The sequence below is a fragment of the Lissotriton vulgaris genome, chromosome 3_2, assembly GCF_964263255.1.
Source record: "Lissotriton vulgaris chromosome 3_2, aLisVul1.2, whole genome shotgun sequence".
NCBI classification, from domain to species: domain Eukaryota; kingdom Metazoa; phylum Chordata; class Amphibia; order Caudata; family Salamandridae; genus Lissotriton; species Lissotriton vulgaris.
The window spans coordinates 237841716-237850985 of record NC_141690.1 but is presented as its reverse complement, the minus strand read 5'-3'; the positions used below and the strand labels follow the sequence as shown (position 1 = coordinate 237850985).

The 9270-nt window shown below is 44.8% G+C and overlaps 1 protein-coding gene across 2 annotated transcripts in view; it reads left to right on the top strand.

Moving 5' to 3' along the window:
- Positions 1-307: 307 nt before the first annotated feature.
- Positions 308-9270, top strand: part of LZTS3 (leucine zipper tumor suppressor family member 3) — a 177755-nt gene continuing 168792 nt past the window's right edge. The window contains exon 1 of one of the 2 annotated variants that reach the window (XM_086964292.1): positions 308-575. The gene's annotated coding sequence lies outside the window, so the exon portion shown is untranslated. The remainder of the gene's footprint in view (positions 576-9270) is intronic. The other variant, XR_015309795.1, reaches the window with a different exon arrangement.

Genomic DNA, 9270 nt, shown 5'->3' with positions numbered 1-9270 from the left:
AGTAGGCAGATCCAGGTGCACGCTTCCTATATCCAAACATTCCAAACTAGTGGCAGTCCGTCAATTGTGAGTCTACAGAAATACACTTTTGAATTGACTTTATGGTATTTTTACATGCTTTTTGTTGCGTAATATATACAAGCCACATACATTCATGGCTCGGCTAGTGCATGCACTCTTCGAGCCAACCCAGACTCTATGCTCAACTCTCTCTTTAATTTCTTATCTTGCCCTCCTCTCCTCGAGCCCACCCAGCCCCTTCCTCGTCTCTGTTCACTTCTTGGCTCGCCCACCCATGTCTGTCGCAGGCTCTCGGTAGCTGAAGTCCTGCAGAAGTCCCTCCAGGCTCCTCTGCCTCTCTCGCTTCAGTGCCCAGGAGATGAAGGGTTAAACGCGCTGGAGACGCATTCTCTCGTCGACCAATCAGCGGAGGGCTGGGCTGGGATATTCCCCGCACTGAGACAACAGGTGCTCTGTTGTGTACCTGGCTGCGGGCAGTGCCTCTGCGGGCGCGGGGCTTCGTGGCGCCTCCTTCGCTACGGAAACCAAACACGATGGGGACCGGAGTGGCGCAGGTAAACCGCTTCTTTTATGACTCACGGCGGAGCTTCTGTTTGAATGTGTAACTTACAGCGAGAAAGCCATCCCGAATGTCCTGTGCAACGTTTGCCAGCGCCCAACGTACTGCGGAGGGGAAAGAGCTTCGAAGCGCTTAGGTATTGGAGCGAGTGCCAGCCGCATTGTATTGTAACACGAAGTAGTGCAGTTTCACAGCAGCACACCCGGCACCCGGTGGACCTGTGCGCGCCACCGTGTCGTATCTGCTGGCGCTTGCTCTTTTACCGAATTTTGGTTTATTGCTCGTTTCATTCTTGGAGTCAGAGACGCGGATAATCGCCCAACTAACAACTGTCGCTTTTTGTTTAGAATTTCATGCATTTGTAAAATGACTAGTTACAAATGGTGCGCACTCGCTCCGGCTGCTAACTTGATCTGTTTTTAGACATACTTTGGTCATCTTTAAAGTTTTGGAACACACTGCGATGTATGTGGGACAGTTTGTATTTTTATATTTGCTTGGATAATCCGATGTTTTTTTTAATCTACGGTCTATACACAGAGAACGAGCTTAAAAAAAACACGGAGTGGAAAGTTAGAGATAAGAATTGGAACTGATGGCTAGGTAAGGAGGTGTGGTGGGCGCTAATGGAACGGATCCTGGCATCCCGTCCGCGAGGCAGGGGGAGGCTCTTACGAATGCACACTGACGTCACAGGAGGCACTCTTGGAGCGGGTGCTGACGTCACAGAAGGCGATAGAACCGGTACTGACATCATAGTAGTGAGGCAGGAGGTGGAACTAATGACATCACAGTAATGAGCTGGAGTGGGCACTATTGGAACCCACTCTGACGTCACAGTAGCTAGGCAGAAGTAGGCACAATTGGAGCAATGGCGAATACTGGAAAGACTTACAGTCAGTCAATCGGGGATTTGTGAAGCGCACTACTCACCCGTGAGGGTCTCAAGGCGCTGGAGGATGGGGTTTTGAGCAGCTCTGTCTCATCCGAAGAGCCAGGTCTTGAGGCTTTCCCTGAATGCTTGCAGTGTGGGGGTTTGTCTGGTGCTGGGGGGGGAGTTCGTTCCAGGTCTTTGCGCGATGTAGGGGTAGGCTCTTCATCCAGTTCTGGCTCTGCGTATGCGCGGGATTTCGGCCCGGGCAAAGTCAGCGGAGCGGAGGTTTCTCTTGGGTGCGTAGAAGGAGAGTCTTTCGTTGGGGTATCGGGGTCCAGTGTTGTGGAGGGATTTGTAGGCGTGAGTGCGCAGCTTGAAGGTCACTCTCTTTTCGACGGGGAGCCAGGGGAGGTCTCGTAGGTGCTGGTTGACGGGGTCTTGTCCTGGGATGCCACAGTGCATCTTGGAGGGAGGCGTGCTGGTTTGCCATACTCTGTGCTCCCTTTCCCCTTTTTGATCCCCCTAAATTAGGTGTTGTTCCTACCCCTCTTTTAACTTTGCCTGCGTGGATAATCTAATGCATTTGGACCAGACAGTGGCAGGTCTTCTAAGAATTGTAAACTTCCTCGGGAAGGTTTTTGCTGTTAATAAATTAATAATGAATACCACAAAAAACAAAATTTATAATTTTGAATAGGTTGGATAAACCTTTCTAGTAGGCAGCAGGGGAATAGAGTGAGGTGATGTCAAAGTATAAATACCAGGGTTGAGGTCATAACTATTCCATATCTATAACGTACTCTTAAGAAATATAAGATCCCAAACATATGAACAATTATTGAGGGTCTCTGTTGGCGAAATAGTAGCTAATATACTTTATTGGGGCCTGCTGTGACGCATTGGAATGGACTGTTCTTCGGTAACTGTCGACGTTGATTCCCTCTACTCTGCAGTGTCAGATTCGGTTGGAACTGGGCATAGCATCTGTCACTAACAGAATAGACTTGGCGGTGTCTCACTACCTAAAACTAACCCATCAAAGTCCAGATAATACCTTGACTACAATCATATGGAAATAAAGGATGACAGAGGAAGTGAGCAATTTTATATTTAGTCAGTGCCTATTGTGTTATGGCTAGGCCCGGCCGGAATTCGCTGAGTTCCGCTTCCGCGAAGTGACCAAAACACTCTGCCATGCTACGCAGAGTTCTGCAAGCGACGAAGTGCGTTATGTTGCGATGTTCGCGCTGATTTTTAGAGCTGTGTGTTTGTCCCGCACTGAAAAATCAGCGCAAACGGCACTGTGCGCGGCGCAAGAGGGCGCCACTTCCTTTTGCCGCTCGAGTAGATTTTCTACTCGAGCGGCTGCTTCCTCAACGCAAGCGGATGGTTTCTTAACAAGAGCGCTTGTGACCATCTGTGACGCCTGCTTTTTATACACAGAATATCCCAGCACTCTACTGTAGTTGATCTAGGTCAGTTGTATATTGGATTCGAAACAAGTAACAGAAATTACTAAATTGGCAAAAATTCATGTACTACCAACAAATTTCGTTCTCGTAGAAATGGAAAATTAATTTTTGTACCAAGTTTGAGTTGTATCATCAAAACAACACATAAGTCATTTCATTATTGACAAACAAGCAAGGAATTTGGCAATCAATTCGAAATATCCTTAATAGATAGAGGATCGTTGTTCAATATTAGCAACAGTTGTATATTCTCCTCTCGCAGGTTCGCAAACGACAACAGCCGACACGTGTTTCGTCACGTCATGTGACTTTCTCAAGGCTGTAACGATAATCATAATTTCTCATTGTTCATACATATAAACATGTTTGGACATCAGCCAACAATTTTTTTAGATTTAAACATGTGACGCCTGCGTTGAGAAATCTTGCTGGGAAGGTGCTCTAGCGTTGCATTTTCCTCGCTCGTGCTCCTCAGCCTAACATTGGTAAGGGCGAGCGAGGAAAAAACTGCAACGCTTTGCGGAGAGGAGTTTTTCAGAACTCCGCGTGCTCCATGGAGTGCGCAAAACTCAGAGAACGGAGAGCAGTTCACCGTCCCAGGCCTAGTTAATGCTTGGAAGCAACTTGGGGGTTGCTGATGACAAACTGAATTAAAAAAAAAACCTGTTAGGCAAAATGTGATTATGGTGGGATTTAAAAAGGACAATGCCTTGTTGGAAAATGTAATGTTTGGCCCTATAATAAAACCAAATATTTGATCAAGTCTGTTTGAGAATATGGTTTAATCAAATCGCCATTTTGGATATTACATCAATGTGAAACGGGTAAGAACCCAAAAGTAGAGTTGTTGTTGTGTAACTTAGACCCTGAAACCTTGCTTCCTCTTGTCACCCTGTGGCCAGGGCTACAAATATTGTGTTATTTGAGGAAAACGTTATCCAGCGATGATGCAATATCTGTGTTAACAAAACATGACTTCCTCTACCAAGAATTAAGGAGTGCTGGAACAACACCCCCTGTCCCAGGTCAGATCCCCTCTGACGTCATAGTTGCCCTTACTGAGATAGCCCTCAGGGGAAATTATTTGAGGAGATAGTATCTTAAAGTGAAGGAGACTTCAGTGGGTGCTTGCCTCGCCCCGGATTTGCAGGAAGTGTTTGTTGCCCAATTTGAGGATACATTTCTTGACACTGATGCCTTCAGAGCACAGATAAAAACCTGGAAAGGCCTAACTGGCGAAGTTTCGATTTGACCGTTAGGAAGAACTTCAATTGTACTTTAACTAGATTAACACTTTGAGAAGTGAATTTAAATTCACTTTGCAGTAATGAAAACACCCTCTATTTGTTTTTGCATAGTAAGATTGTTGATAGTAAATTATGCACTGCTTTAGACAATAAACCAACTCAGAAAAATCTTCTAATTCTCTATCAAAGTAACCACTTTGGGGTCTTTGGGGGCACCGTGCCCTATGGACACTTTTTGTGTATCCGCAGCAATTGCAAATACAAGGAAAATAACTTTCCACAAGCTAACATTGTCACTGAAAGTGTGCGGTCCAGGGGTTACCCAAAGAAGTTACTTGCAGGGTATTAACAAGTTCGTGGTACCCTCCCCCCTCCACCTTCCTACCACCCCCCGCCCTCCCCAGGGAGGGTGTACTGATGCCTAGACAGAAGCCGGTGCACGTGTGTCTGACGCATTCGTGTGTGTCTCCACTCTGAACTCCCAGAGCAGCAAGGTCCAGAAGACAGTGATAGCCCCGGCAGGCACGTGGTCACCGCAGGTAAATGAACAGAGCGCATTGTTCGCTTTCAAGAGGGCCCCTAGCATTAGAGATCACATGCTGGAGGAAAACCCAGCAATGGCGTCAGAACCCTCCATTACCCCCGCGTGGGGCCTGCTGTAAATTACAGGGCACTGCAAATAAAGTACTTGCAATGCACGTGTTTTGAGTTTCGCATACAAAGGCTTCAACTTTGGTTTGAAGGAACATACCAATTGGAACAGCAAAGGTGTTGTTAATGGTGTACCTGTCTGGAAATATATATATATATATATATATATATATATATATATATATATATATATATATATATATATATATATATATATATATACATACATACATATATAAATACACATATAGTCCAAACCATGCAGCAGGCCAAGTACAGAATGGTACACTGTAACAGTAGGATTAAATACAGAATTACTAGGGTTTAATTCCAAATGTACAAGAAAGATTTGCACTTTTTTGCCATTATTTACCTGCATTGTACCAATTTTTCCTTCATTCACATTAGATGGTTAGTAACCTTATTAGAAATGGCTTCTGACCTCGTATACTTCTTACTAATTCTTTGTCATTGGTGTATAGCTATTTAAACGTCGTTGTCGTTGCCTTGTCCTTCGTATTTACCAGCCATGGCACAATAAATTGTTTACATTGTGAGGGTTATTGTGTTTTTTTAATCTCTGAAATTAAGTATTTACGGAGATAGAGTTGAGCTATTTTCTGTGATGCTCAGGCCCTTTAATAGTCTTTCTTCCCTTTCTTATGGAAAACAGATTTTTATCACTTATAATGCAAATCTTGTTAGAAACAATATTTTCGTCAATTTATACAGTTAAACTCACTTTTAAAGAATATTAATATTTTAAGTTATTGTTTTCAGAGACAGGAGCCAGAGATTTTTCTTGGCACACGCTTGTGATCCTCTTAACTTAAAATGGTGACCTTCTGCACCAAATGCCAGCATTAATCCCCTGTCCACTGAGTACAGATGTGCTAATGCCTGGTATGCTCCACACATGCTTTAAGGGTGTTGTAATTTAGTCTAGTTTACCAATTTCTTTAATGATACGGAGCCCTAATTTTTGTGGTATTCACAGATTGATGGACTTTTGCGCCTTAAAATGTGACTGCTAACTAGAACTAACAAGAACTATTAACAATTCCCTTTACCCTTTATTTGTCACTTTTAATTTTCTTTTGCACTCCGGTATTATTTTCTCTCTTGTCTAATGACTGGCTTTTCCTGTGTCGTCTTTCGTCGATGAAATCTTGTAAGCCTTTTCTAAAAAATACTTTTAATCCACTAACAAGTCACGTTTTTTGACCACTCTTACACAATTGTTTGTGTATTTTTGTGGGTTTAGATCAGTTTGTAATTTTTTTTTATTCTTTATTTCTAGAATTTCTTTATAACCTTTATCTAGTCCTGATGGTGACCTGTGGATGTCTCACCTTGATGTGTTGAAATGTCGACTTCCTGCAGTGGGCAGCAAACACTTTACAATCCCCCTAATGGGGCATTATCACAAAGGCGGGACCGAAAAACAAAAACCATTGTTCCTAGTTTGAATTGTTTCTTTGACCAATATCTTTTTGATTCTCAATGATTATTTGTGTCATTGAATGTCACTTTGATCACACAAGCACTTGAGCACTGTGCCACTTATGAGCTGTTATTTTATAATTATTACCTAACAGCAACATATTGTTCTAGATTCTCTACTTTGTTTAGTTTCTGATTTATTGATGTGCGCACTTGTGGCCAGATACCTTTAAGCCTTGCCAGAAGAAACACTGCCTTTGTCAACATATCATTCGCCCAGCTTTACTGTGTTAATGGGTAAAGCTAGAATTTTCTCTAATTATGTTTATACTTGTACAGTCTGACAAGGTTGTTTAATTCACGTTAGAGCATTCAAGCTCTTAAGATCAACATCTTTTGATTGGTAGCATCAAGGGGGAATGTAGGCAGTCACATGTTGTGCTGGTGATGATTAACAGCGTTTTAATTTTTGCAAAACCGTAGGCCCCATTATGCAGTGGGGGCTACGCTCACTACGGTCGGCCACGCCCACCCCTCCTACGACTACTTAACGCGCTGACTGCTAGCGCGGCGGTAAACAGACTCCACTCTCCTGAGGCACAGCCGGGAGATAGGCTCTAGACATTTGTTTTAATTAAAATTGCTTGTGTTTTTAAAATCGTCCTGCTGCTTAGCCTCATTTGTGCACAGCTGCGCCACTACCAAATTCCCGCGTAGCGGATTCAACGCTGCCCGCGGCCCCTGCTAATTGCCAGTGACGACACTGACGGGGACTCCCTGAGGCCACGCCCACTACGGTCGGCCACGCCCACCCCTCCTACGACTCATATCCCCTATAAACATGTGCAATCACCGGACGTGCAGCGGACGAGCGCAGCGGGCACGCCGTTTGCGCGCCTAAGGCGCGCCTAAGGCAAGCCCATCTGCGCCCGTCCGCGCCGGTACCGTGCCTAGTACCAGAAACCCTGCCCGTTTTTCCTACCCTCAATATTCTAAACCCGACCTATATAAACTTGATCAATGCCCCTGCGACCAACCTACTAAAATGGATCCCAGAAACATCTATAGTCCCTTTACATGTCCCTCTTGTGGCACTCAAATACCAGCCTTTCCACTGAGCCTCACACATAACCCACCCAAACTTCCCCCTACCAAACCTCGCAGCCTGGTGGGAGTAACCCACTACTAGCTACCCCCTCTACCTCTAACAACAGGTCCCATATTATGCCCCACAAAAATAGGTCGCTTAAATGCATACTTCTTAACCCCTTCGATGCTCATGACGAGCTCAGCTCGTCATGATGCACGGTTGAGCTGTGCTGATGACGAGCTGAGCTCGTCATGAAACAATGGTATAGCTTGGGTTGCAGCACAGGAGGGGAAAACACCTAGCAGCCAAGGTGTTAATGTAAGATCTATGCCCAAACATAAACATGAGATTGAAGCCTTACTCAATGACAACAGCATTGACCTCATGTTCTTAACGGAAACCTGGGCCTCTTCGACCTCCGGACCTGACTGGAACACCGCCACACCCATAGGCTACTCGGTTGAATCCCTGAATCGTACAGGAACTACCGGAGGAGGTATTGGGATAATCCACCGATCGCACGTCAAAATAACCTCCTGCCCCCAACTTGAACTCGAAGCAGAAGCAATGACCTTTAAGATCAAAGAAAACAATCATTTGATTTTTGAGGGACTGCTGGTATACCGCCCTCCCAGACCCAGGACTCCCTTCACCAAAGCTCTACTCACCTTCTTAGAAACCACCTTTGATGCAGCCTTCTATACCATCTTGGGCGACTTCAATTTTCATCTAGAGCTAAAGAACGACTCAGACTCCGCCACCCTCATTGATAACTTTCTCAGCTTCGACATGAAACAACTGATCGACAAACCTACCCACACAGCAGGGCACACCCTTGATGGGATCTTCTCCAACTGCCACTCCATCAAAATCTTATCCATTACTCCCATACCCTGGTCGGATCACAACGCCATCTACTTTAATTTACAAATAAAAAACTCTGCAATTCAGCGCAGAAGCTACTTACCCCCCGAAACCTCCCGCCCCTGGAAAAAACTCGAATCCAACCAACTCGCCGAGACTCTGGGAAATACCTCTCCCGAATTCGACCACGGAAGCAGTGAAGACTGGGCTTCCAACTTTAATCAATGGATTATTGATGCAATGAACGAGCTGGCCCCACTTGAATTAAAGAAACCCAGAAAACGGCTAGTTACCGCTCAATGGTATACGGCTGAGGTAAAAACTGCTAAGATTAAGTGCCGACGCGCAGAACGTAGCTGGCGCTCTGATTATAGCCGTGAGAAAAAACTTGAATACTCAAATACTTTACAGGAGTACAAATCCATAATAGTTCAGGCAAAGGCCGCTTACTTCACAGAAAAAAACCAGAAATCGGCCAATTCCTCCAGGGAACTTTTTAAAACTGTGGCCCACCTAACAAAAACCCCGCGAGACACAGTATTTAACCCTGATCAGAGTTTCGTCGATGAAATGGCCACCTTCTTCCAAGAAAAGGTACAATCAGTATATGATGACCTTAGCACCATGGTATCCACCATACCTCCTAACACAGATGGACATACCGACATAACTCCCACCTGCTTTCCCAGCTTCCCTGTACTTGAAAAACAACAAGTACACGATTTACTAATCCAGATAAAATCCGGCTGTCCTTTGGATCCATGCCCCCCCTATGTGCTTCATCAAATTCCCGAGACCATCGCAAACACCCTGACTCCTCTGCTCAATAAAATCATCTCCCAAGGAGAATTTCCCAAAAACTGGAAAATGGCCTGCATTAGGCCTATCCTCAAGAAAGAATCCCTTGATCCTTTTGAACTCAAACACTATCGGCCCATTTCCTGCCTGCCCCTACCTTCAAAAATTTTGGAAAAAGCTATAAATCAGGAAATAATGCGTCATGGGGAGGAAAAAAAGCTACTTGATCCGTCTCAACACGGCTTCAGACC